The following is a 14,654-nucleotide window of genomic DNA, read 5'->3' on the forward strand; positions in this document are numbered from 1 at the left end:
CCATAAAAATTTTATTCCATCTCTTCAAAAGATATCAAAACTAAGCAGCAAAATGCTTTTCTTATTTAGTACTCCAAACTCAGCATGAAGTCTACAGACCAAGCTAATTACCTCCCAAATTAATCGAAGTATAAGAAATAACTCAAAATTAATATAACATGATACGTTAGTGTTATACTTCATATTTTTTACTGTATTTAAGTTTTGTGTTATAGTGTAATATGTCGTCGGTGGTATGAGGAAAACCACAAAACATACTGGAATACTATGAGGGCGAGAAAGTGGACACTTGTTGTTTTTATATAAATTAGGAAGTATGCATCTCTGATGAATCACAAGCCGAGAAATAACAATATAGCTAAATGCAAGGATTGTCTTAGCACTGTTTTCCTGGTTATTGCATTTGTATACAACAGCGTAATGGACTGGGTTTTTTTTTTTCCCTATAAATATCATATGTATATAAAAATATCTGCAATTACTTTATAAATCATTATCTAAGCGGACTAGAACGGTTTCACATAAACCAAATCAAAGAGTTCACCGATAAACAAAAGCGTATCAAATGAAATTTGAAATGTCCTATATTATTTTATAACGCTGTCGACGTCAATACATGAGGCAAATCGTGTGTCCTACCAAACGGAAAATTATCAAAATAATTCGCTCATTTATATAATATGAGTGATTCTGATACGTATGATAAGAGAGAAAAAAAAACGGGATTTTACGTGGAAATTTTATTATTCTTTCTTTTAGGTGAAACATTTTTTCTCATGCATTAACGTGGCCTTCGAAGAACAATATCACTTTATCTCCTTTTGGTTTAGCTTTTAGAAAACAAGTTTTCATTCGTCACATTTTTGAAATTTCATAAAACGATTCTAAACATCAGTGAGCAGGAAGATTTTATTCCGATGTGTCAAAGGCTGTGAATACACTTATAAAATCGAATGGCTTACCATGTTTATGGATATATATTTATTACATCATCATCACTAGCCTCTGCCGACAGCGAACTTAGATACCAATCGGAACTTGGAAGTCCGAAGGGCGGCGTGAAGAGAAATTTAAGATGACTACAACCGGCATGCGCTAGTAAAGCTTGATGGGATAGAACACGAAACGCCATCTCTTATTAGGAAAAAGAATATCACAAAAATTCTACATGCCTAAGTCTCGTTCACGTGCTGCGACTCCTTAAAAAACGAGACTGTCGAAAACCAAATAATATTTCATCCTCAATAATTAATTAATAATATAACAATGAATAATTTGTAACTGCTTTTTTTTTTCAAAAAAAGCAAGTATTACATTTTCACCTTCATATTTTTTGCACTTTGCAATTAAGGAAATGTTTACTAATTAAATTTCGGTACTGGGTATAGTATATAGGTAATTAGTACATAAAAAAAAGGGATATCGAGAATTGATCATAATAGAACAGTATTCATTGATCAAAGAAAATTCATACAGTAAAATTAATAATAATAAAATGTATATAATAACCTTTTATTGCCCATAACGTATTATATACAAGGCGAAACGTTCTTACAAATAAATATAGTTAAATTAACGATTAATATTATTAACACAATATACATGTACCATATTTACTGATCAAATTAAATTTGTAAATAATGTGTGTATAAATATATACATATATATATAAAAACAAATAATAAAAATAAAGCATGATCATGAATCAAGACATTTTTTCCGCCACCTTATTAAATTAGGTGGTATAAATACAGGTGGCTCGGTGCGGCTCTTCCCCACCATGTGGAAGAGACTTGGTTAGCATCCCATCGCGACTTTTTATTGGCTTTTTTTTTTTTTTTTTTTTTTTTTTAACACAATAGTCGACTCACTCAATCATCATGTGAAAAAGACCGTATTTGTCTCCAAGATGAACATGAACCAAAGCTTTAGTGCCAAGATTTCAGTTGTCGAATTGAAATACCCATGCATCCAATCTTGTGGCTGGCTGGCTCACTCTCTCTCTCTCCTCATCTAGGCAATTTTAAGCTATCAGATATCAGACATTATTGCACATTTCTGTAGCCACTCCTCCTGTTTTTCTGAATAAAAATCCGAATTTAAGAATATAATTCGCCACCATTCGATTAAGATATCAAAATAAGAGAATCGAGGCCAAAGTATGGTGTGTCCCAGTGATTTAACATTAGTAGAGGCATATGACGCAAGAAAGCAAGCTTATGCAGCATCAGCCAAAAAAAAAAAAAAAAAACCCACTTCCATTTCACCCCTCCGTTTGTTCATACCTGTCCAGCTGAGCCTTAAATTTATTTACGCTATCAACTTAAGTCTTTCTTCGTAAGAGCAACCCTTTGTTCCATTCACTAATCTTGTTGCTCTTATCTGTACTAGTTCCAACAGCTCTACATCCTTCTTAAAATGAGGTCTCCAGACATGTACACAGTACTCAAGGTGTGGCTTGACCATTGCCTTATACAATGGGATTATCACCTTATTCCTGCTAGAAATATTCCTGTATATCATTGACAAGACACCATGAGCTACTCTTGCAGACCGTCTGCACTGCACAGAAAACTTCATATCTGTCTGCACAATTACCCCCAGGTCACTTTCATTCTCTACCACTGTCAGTGTAGTACCACAGAGTTGATACATTGCTCTGGAGTTACTGTTTTCCATATCTAGAACTTTACATTTGTCAATGTTAAATTTCATATGCCACCTCTCAGCCCATCTGCTCAACCTTTCCAGATCCTGTTGCAGCAGCATAGCGTCAGTAGTGATCTTAACAACCGTGCCAACCTTTGTATCGTCTGCAAACTTGGATATACCATCATCAATATCATTTATAAATACAGAAAACAACAATGAACTCTGAGGGACACCACTAAAACCATTAGTCCCCAGTGAGCAGTGTCCGCTGATTACCGCTCTGTCTTCTCCCCCTCAACCATCCCTTTATCCATAGCAGCAATTTGCCCTCGAATGCCACACTGCTCCAATTTGAGCAGCAGTCTTCCATGTGCAACAGTATCGAAAGCCTTTCGAAGATCCAAATATATAATATCAAAGTTATTCCCTGCATCCAGTTCTTTTGTGACTGCATCATAGTATCCAATCAAATTGGTCAGGCAAGTCTTTCCTGCAGTGCTTCTTTAATCAGTGCCTCCATTAATTTTCCTGAAACAGAAGTTAAAACTCACAGGTCTACAATTACTTGTGTCAGCCTTTGATCCTCCTTTGTGATTTCGAGTCACATTTTCACATCTCCCATCTATGAATAACTCCCCTGAGTCCAAAGAAGCTCTCATAATTATGGCTAAGGGTTTCCTTACATACTTTGCTGCCTCCTTTAATATAACTGGATAGATCCCATACACACCGGGTACCTTTTTTATGTTTATCCTCAACAATTTCTCCTCCAATTTCCTCTGTTATTACAAACTCATCTAGTTCACTGCCAGAGTTTACTTCACCTCTGGCATTCCCCTTCTTGAATAACTCCTCATGTGTGAATGTAGAGGCAAAATACTAGTTTAGTTTGTTAGCCACCTGAGCAGGATCCTCAACTGTTGAACCATCAATATCCAGACCAATCTGATTCATCCCTTTCCTTCTAGAGTTTACATATGTAAAGAACTCTTTTCTGTTTTTCTTTGCATCCTTTGCCAAAGATTTCTCATAATCTGCCTTTGCTTGCCTAATCTGCTTTGTGACTTGGTTACAGACCAGCTTATATCTATCACAGGCTTCCATGTCACACATTAATTTATATGTATCCCATGCATTTTTCTTTTCTGCCACATGTCTCATTAGTTCATCTGACATTCATTTAGGCCTAAACCTTGAACAATATTTCTTAGTTGGTATATTAAGCTTAGTAGCTTCGAAGATAAGTTCTTCGAATGCTTCCCATTTTGAATTTGCTGTAGGTAACATCATTACTTGGTCCCACTGTATAGAATTTAAATACTGTCCCAGACCATCGTTATCGCCTTTACGAAAGCAAAAACCCTTCCCTTTACCCCTGATGGTAGTAACCTCCTTGAGTAAATCCCACTTCAGCACAATGTGATCACTGCCACCTAGTGGTTCCTTTATCTGCAGATTCTTAATGCATCAAGAATCACTACTGATAATCAGATCAAGAGTATTACTCCCTCTAGTTGCCTCCCGAACATGCTGATGTAAAAAACAATCATCGAATAAATCCATAAAACCTTGCTGGTGTGTGAGTGACCGACCCACAAATTCCAGTCAATATCTGGGAAATTAAAATCCCCCATTATAAAAGACTCTCTGATTTATTGGTCCACTCTATTTCCCTGTACAGTTTCTTATTATACTCATCAGAGTCATTAGGCCTATAGCACACTCCTACTCTCAATTTTCATCTCCCAATGCTTATGTCACACCAAACTGACTCGACACTGCACTGTCCAGCGACGTCCACTGGCTTCACTTCCTTGGATTTAGTGTGTTTCATAACTAATAGCATAATCCCTCCTCCCTTTCTATCTGTACACATTGTACTCCCCAAATTCCAGTTCTGCATTCCTTATGTCTGTGTGACACCATCTCTGATATCCCAACAATATCTGCCTTTGATGTTTTGTCAAGAATCGCTTTCACCTCTGCGAGTGGCTACTGTTAATCTATTAGTCCTTGTATCTCCCCAGGTTAGTTTTCCGACCAACCTAACACTGCCTCGATAGCATCAGCAAATATTCTTGCACCATTTCTATTTAAGTGTATCCCATCCCTGTAGAAGCAGTCTCTCTCCCGTTAACATTTTCTGAGACATACTAACATACCATAAACAGTCGTGTGCACAGTAGAAACAAATTCAGTTGGCTGTAATATAAGTGATACAGCAATCGCCGATTTAGGTGCATTATGCGCCAAAGCCACCAAGGCTGAGGACTCAGTATACTGTATATGTAATTCAATGTATTCTCAAGCCGGTTGGCTGTTTGCTAGACAGAAAGATTGAGTTAGCAGAAAAACTGTACACACCCCGCCTGAGAGTGATAAACTCGACCATGTTGTAAAATAAAAAATTCCTCGAATCACTGATGGGATTCGAACTCGGGTCTTTTCCAGCTGGTATGGGAAGGCTGTGATTATAACCGTTATACTACCTGAGACGGTCGATTGATTTTTGTTTTTTATGGAGCAAATCTACATTCACACATGAGTTATTCAGGGAGGGGAATGCCAGAGGAGTATTAAACTCTGGCAGTAAGCTAGGTAATCTTGTAATAACTGAGTAAAGTGGAAGAGAAATTGTTGAAGATAAACATAAGGCACCTGGGGTGGATGGAATCTATCCAGTTATATTAAAGGAGGCAAAGGAAGTACGCAAACCCTTAGCCATAATTAGAGATCTTCCTTGGATTCAGGAGAGGTACCCATGTACTGGAGATGTGCAAATGTGACCCCAATCCACAAAGGAGGATCAAGGGGTTTTTTTTTTTTTGATTTTGATTTGGTAGTTGTTGGACATCGGCTTCTGTGGCCATATTGCACCTCCCAAGGTTTTTGCAGTACTTTGATCCAAGCCCGAGGCGGGAATCGAACCCGCGAACTTTGGGTTGCCGGGAAGGTACTTTACCCACTCGGCTAGCCCGGTCGGCGGATCAAGGGGAGACAGGTAATTACAGACCTGTTAGTTTAACTTGTATTCCAGGGAAATTAATGGAGGCACTGTTTAAAGAAGCATTGCAAGATCATCTAGACAATACTTGTTATAGCTCGAACACAGCATGGGTTTGTTTAGGGGAGGTCTTGTGTGACCAATTTGATTGGATACTATGATGTAGTCACAAAGGAACTGTATGCAAAGAATAATTTTGATATCATATATCTGGATCTTACAAAGGCTTTTGATACTGTTTCACATGGAAAACTGCTGCACAAATTGGAGCAGTGTGGCATTAGAGGCAAATTGCTGCTATGGATAAAGGGATGGTTGAGTGGAAGAAGACAGTGGTAATCAATAAACACTGCTCATCGTGGACTAATGTTATTAGTGGAGTCCCCCAGGGTTCAGTGTTGGGTGCATTGTTCTTCTCTGTATTCATCAATGATATATATGATGGTATATCAGGCTTATGTCCAAGTTTGCAGACGATACAAAGGTCGGCAGGGTTGTTAATGACATCAATGACAGTACGCTGCTCCTCCTGTTGCAGCAGCGTACTGACATCAATGACAGTACGCTGCTGCAACAGGATCTAGAAAAGATGAACAGATGGGCTGAGAGGTGGCAACTGAAGTTTAACATTGACAAATGTAAAGTACTACATATGGGAAACAGTAATCCCAGAGTAACGTGTCAACTGTGTGGTACTACACTGACAGTAGTAGAGAACGAAAAGGACCTGGGGGTAATTGTGCAGGCAAATAAAGTTTTCTGAGCAGTGCAAACGGTCTGCAAGAGTAGCTCATGGTGTCTGTAATAATCCTTGTATAAGGCAATGGTCAAGCCACACCTTAAGTACACTATACAGATCTGGAGACCTCATTTTAAGAAGGATGTAGAGCTGTTTGAACGAGTACAGATAAGGGCAACAAGATTAGTGAATGGAACAAAGGGTTGCTCTTACGAAAAAAGGCCTAATTTTTGCAAATTGCAGTGTCTGGAGACTAGGCACCTGCAAGGTGATCTGATTGAGGAGTATAAAGTATTTAATGGTTTGAGCATGCTCAATGCTGATGGGATTATTCCTCTTGCTCAGAATAATCGCCTGAGAGGGCATAAATTCAAAGTGAGGAAAGTTTGCTTTAGCCAGCGGGTGGTTGATTGCTGGAGCAAACTTCCTTCTGTCGTTGTAGAAGTTTATTGCTTAAACAGATTCAAGGCAGAACTGGACAAACATTTGGAGCGAGTGGATGGGTGAAATGAGAAAGGTCTGTTTTTTTGGTTTTTTTTTTTTTGGCTGATGCTATATAAGCTTGCTTTCTTGCATCATGTGCCCTTGCTAATGCAGAACGACGGGGTTATAATGCGCCGACAACCTCAGAGGGGAGAGATACCAGAGAACAATATATCAGAAAATGTTAAGGCTGAAAGAAGGTAAGGCTTCAGGGCAGGTTCGTGCCAAGCCCTTTTAGTACCTGAGACAAGAATGAAAAATTTCGCCCTACTGTTAATGATGGCAACTATTTAATCTTTCTTTTGGCGCCCCTTTCAGCTTTATAACTGGTAAGAGATTCATTCTCCTCACCCTCGGCACGGCTTTGCGTGTATCATAGGCATATGACAGTGGTATGTTGAATATTTCTATTTCAACGTAAGCATTTTCAGAAGAATGAATACTAGTACTGAATATCATTACTAAGCCATGTATTATTGGCATATGACAATACTACATTGAATATTTCTATTTCAATGTAAGCATTTCAGAAGACTGAGTAGACATAATTACTAAGCCGTGTATCCAGGGCCGTACCGAGTCATTTTAGTACCTGAGGCGGGAATGAAAAATTGCACCCTACTGTTAATGATGGCAACTTCGGAAAATTTTTAATCTTGCTTTTGGCGCCCCTTTCAGCTTTTAAACTGAGGCAAGAGCCTCGTTTGCCTCACCTTGGCACGGCTCTGCGACAGGGATTCTTTTATAGTATTTCTGCAGTATAACAGGAACACTATAAAAGGCTACATGTCAGTGCGTCATGAGAATGTTTATAAGAAGAACATCCTTCGATCACTTGGATCAGGGGTGTATAAAAGGCAGGAAGCAGAGAGTAGTTATTTAGTTTTTGATTGTTTTGGAAAAGAGTGGTGGAATTATAGATGGCAATTCGGAAGAGCAATGGCCATGGAAATATTTATAGAAAGGACATGCATAGAATCTGAAGAATGTGTGTGTGTGTGTGTGTGTGTGTGTGTGTGTGTGTGTGTGTGTGTGTGTGTGTGTGTGTGTGTGTGTGTGTGTGTGTGTGTGTGTGTGTGTGAGAGAGAGAGAGAGAGAGAGAGAGATATCTTTTAAAAGGTCTAAGCTTAAGAGTGAAAAATTTGGCCTCACTACTCCAGTTTTAGGAACATCGCATGGTAAAGAGAATTTGAAATTTGTACAGAGTAAGTAGTTGTTCGAAAAAAAATTAATACTCAGAGCAAAAAAGAAACCATTTTTTATGCAAAGGTAGCAATACTTGTGATGCGCTACGGACCTGAGGTAGCACAAATTCAAATTGCAGGACAGCTACAGAATAGATGTGCCTTCAACCAGCGTGTGACTGATTGTTGGAACAAACTTCCATCTGTTGTTGTAGTTTGAATAAATTCAAGGAAAACTAGACAAATTACTGGAGTGGATAGGCAAGTAATGTGGGAAGGTTTTTTTTCTGATGCTTTATAAGCTTGCTTTCTTTCATCATATGCCACTACTAATACTAACTGATGTATTTTTTAAAGCATCCATTCTATAAATCTGAATTTATTGAAAGATTCAGCCCAATTTTCTAGGTATTTAGAAACCTTTTAATACAAAATATATTTCATATTTAAATAATCTCATTTCTTCACCTAAATCTGTAATCAGGTAAAATTTTGCAAGCACTTGAAGTTTAATAAACGCAGTTCATGACATGACCGCTATTAACCAATTTTCGAAACAGTTTCCAGTAATTGCTTATTGAATATGCCAAGCAACTATAAATAACATGAAATTACAGTTCATTTAATGGCGATTCAAAAAATTTTATAGGCTTTTAATCCCAGGGGCTCAACATCTGGTGAGTTTGGGCTTGGCACACCCAGGGTCCTGAGCTGGATATCATTATCCTTCTCTTTCTTGGTGATTCCCTTTTCTTTCTTTCTTTCTTTCTCTCTCTCTCTCTCTCTCTCTCTCTCTCTCTCTCTCTCTCTCTCTGAGTAACTCGGGAATTTTTTTTTTTTTGGCTGGTGCAGCATAAGCCTCAGGCTTCCTTGAACCATATAGCTAATAATAATAAAACAAAAAAAAAGTCTTAAATACTCAAAAAAATTTATTACTGAATCGATCACTTGATATAAACTTGACTCGCGAGCTTTTGAATGGATGAATAACTTTTACGTTTGCATCTTTTAAAGAAGAAAATCCTCAAAATTTACAAATTTCGACTAGCTAGTAATGAAAATAACATCGCATCCTTTAGCAAGATTAATGCAGATTGCAAAGGAGATTCTCTCATCACAACACGCAAATTCTCTGTCCACCATGGAATTCTGCTTTTTAGCCCATAAGAGATATGCTGCACGATGGCAGAGAAAGTATAATTAAAAATCTGCATATTAAGATCGCTAATAGATAGAAAAGGAGGGAAATGTATGTGCAGATATAATCCTTATTTTCGTGGAATCGGCTTTTGGTGAACAATAGACAAGTGTTTTTTCCAGCCCTTGAAATTGAACTAGTGTGAGATTGAAATTGTATTGTTGTAAATGGAGCTTATTAGAAATGATAGGCAAACCATTACGTTTAAATTTTCTGACACTTTCGTGACCTAAAAATAAACTTTCACGAAACCGGAGAAAATATTAAAAATTAGGATGTCTCTTCATCCAGTGATGAAACCACCAATACCATTAGATTCGCCACCATGTGGTAACGGTCGAGAAATCTGGTGGCCTGATGTCTTATTGAGTATGGTTGTTAAAGATCACATGGGTGGAACAGTTTGACAATCTGACAGCATCCAATAATTTTGTTTTGTTTTTCTCTAAACAAACCTATACCTTTGTTGTTATTGCAGGGAGTTGGGCAACACTTAGACATATTTCGCGTATATAACACGTCTGTAAACCTCGTGTGATCAGTCGTTGATTTGCTGTTTACTTTTTTCGGGAGCAAATCTATGTTACCCTGGCTTGAGATGGACTAATGAGACACATTGTGAAAAAGAAAAAAAATTGCTGATGGTATCTTAACTTTCTCTATTGACACCCATAAGTGAACATAAATTTAAATTGAAAACGGTTGAAGGAGGGATGTGCGGAAATTTGCATCCAGAAAAGAAATAACAGATCGTTGCTAGAAACTCCTAGTTTAGTGTTGCGGAAGTGGGCAGCTTGAATTTAAAAAAGGGTTTGGATGAATTATTTAGAAAAAATGCCAAAATATAAAGTTTTTGAGTGATTCTGTACATGATTTGCTTCCGTGCATAATTAGTCCTGTTATAATATTAAATCCAGTTATTTACTGAGTCCTTAGAAGAACTCTACCAATTTCAAGAGGACAATGCTCCAGTCATTAAAATTCATTTGGGAAGAGTTTATAGCTATGGTCCTGTGTTGGACTGGCTATCATGTTCTCCGGACTTAAATGAGATGGAGAACGCGTTTTTTAACCAAATATGGAAGCTGACAAGAACCTTTTTTTATATATGAAATACAATGACATATAACGAAGGTCTGAATCTCATTCGATCTATGCCAGTTATTGTGAAGCAAAGTGCTTTTATTGGGTGTTAATCAATTTTATACGTTATGTTTTATCTGTTGCTCGTTTTTTTTTTTTTTTTTTTTGTGACTTTACTTTTTAAAATTATGTGCGGACAACTGTTTTAAATTGTCTTTTTTTTTTTTTATCTCGTATTAAACACACTTTTCCAATGATCGAAATTACAATGTGATACTACACATCACTTCAGCTGTGATTCTCTCATTTCAAGAGACCTATATATATTATATGAGGGGAGAGTTTAGCCAAAAAAGCAATTAACAAGAGGACGAAACAGATCTATAGGTAATTTTGCGGTCTGACATGAAGTTTTCTGGGCAGTGCAGATAGGGTGCTAGGACAGTTCATCGTTTCTGTCAATGATATACAGGAATTTTGCCAGCAAGGACAAGGAGATGAATATCCTATTATATAAGGCAATGGTCAGGCTACATCTTCAGTACTGCATACAGGTTTGGAAACCTCATTTTAAGAAGGATGAGGATCTGTTGGAACGGCTACAGAGAGGAGCAACCAGCCAAATAAAGGACTCTTACCACGAAAGACTTCAGTTGTGCAAATTGCAGTGCTTTTAAACTAGGCATCTGAGGAAATCAACTGAAGTGCTTAAGGCTTTCAGTAGATTTAGAAAACTAAATGCCGACGATATCCTTACTCTTTCTCAGACAACACGCATAAGGGGACATTAATTGAAAACCGAATGACTACAGGAGAGATGTGCGAAATTGGATTTCACCAGAGAACGGCTGACTGTTGGAAAACTTCAATCTGGTGCTGCAGAGGCGGTTAGTTTCAATAAATAAGGAAGAATTAGACAAATTATTAAATGGGATGGCTAGATGAGAGGATAGTTTTGTTTTTCTTTCTTGCTGATGTTGTACAAACTAGCTTCTTTTCATCATTTGCCATTACTAATACGAAAATAATGAGTAGTCTTCTAATCATTTTCGATAGGCTGCTATTTATTTTTCATAGAATATTATCACGGTCGTATTTATGAAGGTTCATTCTAGAAATAAACTCTTTTTTTTTTTCAAACATTAACAGAAATGAAATCTGGATTTTACTCAGACCACAATTTCTACCTAATATTGAAAAATAATTAATCTTGATGAAAATTTTCTGTAAAATGTTCTACACTGGATATTGTGAAAGCAAAGAATGCAAGTGAAGAACGGGGGGGGGATACAATTATCCCTTCATCCAATATTAGTACTTTAGAAAGAAAAATGCTGAGATATCGTACTAGGGCGTGACGTCATGGGAGACGAACTGTAGGAACAACTGGCATCTGTGACCTTGGAGGTATGGTGGTGAAATTAAAGAGGAATATGAGTAATACAGATTGGATGTTGAAGAAGCTGCTCCTTTCTCATGATTGTAACTAATTGGGGCTGTGCGTGTGTATATTGGATTGAGCTTAGGATGTTCTCTTTTGAATGTATATTGTTAACTTAATGGCAAAATTGTTGTGTCATCTAAGAAAACACTGCACAGTGCCCGATTGTGCACTGTGCAGTTTTCTTAGATGACAAATTTTTGCCACTATGGCCAAATAAGACATGGCTTATTTGAACTTTTAACTTCGGTCTTGATCCCGTTAAGGATTTTATAACATTATGGTACCTGCATGCACCTTTGTGCCTTACAATAAAAGGTCATTTATTTAACTTCTGGAGGAGATGCTGAGAAAAGCAAAAAGACTGGTCAGGGACACAAAAAAGGTACGAATACCGGAAAAGACCCGAATTCTCTAAATTGCAAAATCTGGAAACACATCTTTCAGGAGACCTGATTGAAATGTTTAAAATTTTAAATGAATTGAGTGAACTAAATTCTGATGGCATCCTTAGTCGTTCTCGCACGACGGGACATTAATTTAAATTGGAAAAGGATGGTCGCAGTATAGATGTGCAGAAACATGCTTTCAGCAAAAGTGATTTTTGGAATAAACTCCCACTTGCTAAAAGTTGGTAGTTTGAATGCATTTAGATTGGATAAATTATTGGAAGGGTTGGCTAAATGAAGTGAGTAAATTTTTATGATTGAAATAGCTTTTTTTTTTTTTATGGCTGATTTGTTGGAAGCTTGCAACTTTTCAATATTTTTCCGCTACTAAAATTAAGTGCACTCTTCCAAAGCAGTTCTTAATCCATGTAAGTTTCTGACGACTTGAAATTTCTTTCCCTAGCTAGAGCTTCTCATACGTGCATGCTCAATATATTTCAGATCAAACGACCTCCTTCAGCCGGAAGATATTTCTACCCTCAGTTTGAAGAAAAATTTCCACCAGTTGTCCTCTTTTCAGTGTGCAACAGAGATTCGTCCTCATTTAGAAGGGGTTAAAGGCCTGTTGCTTCTCTAAAAAATCTGACATCGGGTTGAAATATTATCCTTATACCTCACAGCAATTACAGTTACTCTTTTTAAGATTTGGCGCTCCCTATATGCATGCGACATTAGGATTACATAGATCACCTGACTAATCCCTCCGATTTCTTCCTCAAATTTCAAGGAATAGAAAGGATGAAAACGAGTGAGGCCTTTGTTCTTAATTTCAGTGGTCACCCTGCACACGGCTCTCTGGTCGCCATAGTTACAAGTACCATTATGTGGCCCTAACATTGAGGCTACTTACCAGGCCAGTCTACCTAACGCGTGCTTCTTCGCATTATTACAGAAGAACCCTTTATTTCAAAGAGAAATTATGGGAGTAAGGTCGAAAAATATGTAATTAATGATATTTAAATTTTACATGATTATTTAAGAAAAAAAGTTCGAGCCTGGGGTTGATGGCATATGCCCGATAATCTTAAGGGATGCAGCAAATGAGTGCATTGAGGCTAATTATAAGAGCATCACTCGACTCGGGAGTGATTCCGGCTGGATTGGGAAAGTGACAATGTATCTCCAATACATAGGGGCGATTTTAAGAGTGAAGTGTGAAATTATCAGCCGGTCAGTCTAACTTCAGTAGTAAGGAAAATCATGGAGGCAATGATCAAGTGTGGAATTCAGGATCATTTAGATAGAAATGAAATTCTGAAGGATACTCAGCATGGTTCTGTAAATGGAAAATCATGTTTAACAAATACGGTTAGATATTTTGACAGGGTCACTCATGAGCTGGATTTAGGGAATAAGTTCGACATTGTTTATTTGGATTTCAGCAAAGCCTTTAACTCAGTCGCTCATTAGCGGTTACTTTATAAGCTGGAACAGGGAATATCCTTAGATGGATAGCAAGATGGCTTCAGGGCAGGGGGGCAGAGGGTTGTAATAAATGGTTATTCCTCAGATTGAGTTGAAGTAGGGTTCCCCAAGGATCAGTATTAGGACTACAATTGTTTTTGATTTTCATAAATGACATCGATAAACTTCAGGGATGGTTGGAAAAATCGTAGCTATGCTTTAATCCAGTAAAGTGTCTAGAAAACAGTAACCCCAAAATAACTTATACACTAAAGCCAGTACTGGAGGAAAGGAACTCAGGTGTTACATACTGTCAGACATGAAGTTCTCTGAATAGATAGGTTGTAAGGAAGGCCCATGGTGTCCCATCGATGATTTATCGAACATTTGCTGGTATAGATAAGGACATCATAATCTTATTATATAAGGTTATTGTTAGACTACACTTGGAATACTGTATTCAAGTATGGACACCCACATAAAGAAAGACATTGAGATTCTTTAAAGGGTTCAAAGACGGGTAACTCGCCTTGTGATATCGGCAGAAGGGCGTCCTTATGAAGAAAGACTTCGAATATGTGGGTTGCAGAGCTTGGAAACTAGACACCTTAGAGGATACTTGATTCAGGTGTTTAAAGCAGTGAGAGGTATTTATAAAATTGAGATTTTATAAAAGGTTATAAAATCTCAATTTTTTAAAATGAAATATACTCCAGTCAGGTCACATTTTCCCAATTGTTCAATATTTTACTGCCTCTTATTCTATATTTCTCATAAGTTATTGCAGTTTAAAGAACTGAATGAAATTTTCAACAATCATACTTTAAAAAATTTGCAAAATCTTCCATCTAAAAAAGGGCAACAGCCTGAGAAATGTACCCCATCAAATTATTATTTTAAGGCAGAGGTTACCAAATTTTGATTCCTGTGCCTAAATTACAACTATGATTATGTTAAAAAAATAAAATAAATAACGGAACAAAATTAACAAAAATCAGTCTTGCTGGTTTATTTTAT

The 14,654-nt window shown here is 37.3% G+C and overlaps 1 protein-coding gene across 3 annotated transcripts in view; it reads right to left on the reverse strand.

The window, feature by feature from the left end:
• Nucleotides 1-14,654, reverse strand: part of LOC150091741 (uncharacterized) — a 468,496-nt gene that overhangs the window by 367,173 nt on the left and 86,669 nt on the right. The window contains exon 1 of one of the 3 annotated variants that reach the window (XM_090376797.1): nucleotides 963-1,115. The exons of the other annotated variants lie outside the window; for them this stretch is intronic. The gene's annotated coding sequence lies outside the window, so the exon portion shown is untranslated. Of the gene's footprint in view, nucleotides 1-962; nucleotides 1,116-14,654 lie in introns of those variants that run through there. 3 annotated transcript variants of the gene reach the window in all.

Source organism: Mastigoproctus giganteus, chromosome 1 (genome assembly GCF_048544385.1).
Source record: "Mastigoproctus giganteus isolate SK-2022 chromosome 1, ASM4854438v1, whole genome shotgun sequence".
Taxonomy (NCBI): domain Eukaryota; kingdom Metazoa; phylum Arthropoda; class Arachnida; order Uropygi; family Thelyphonidae; genus Mastigoproctus; species Mastigoproctus giganteus.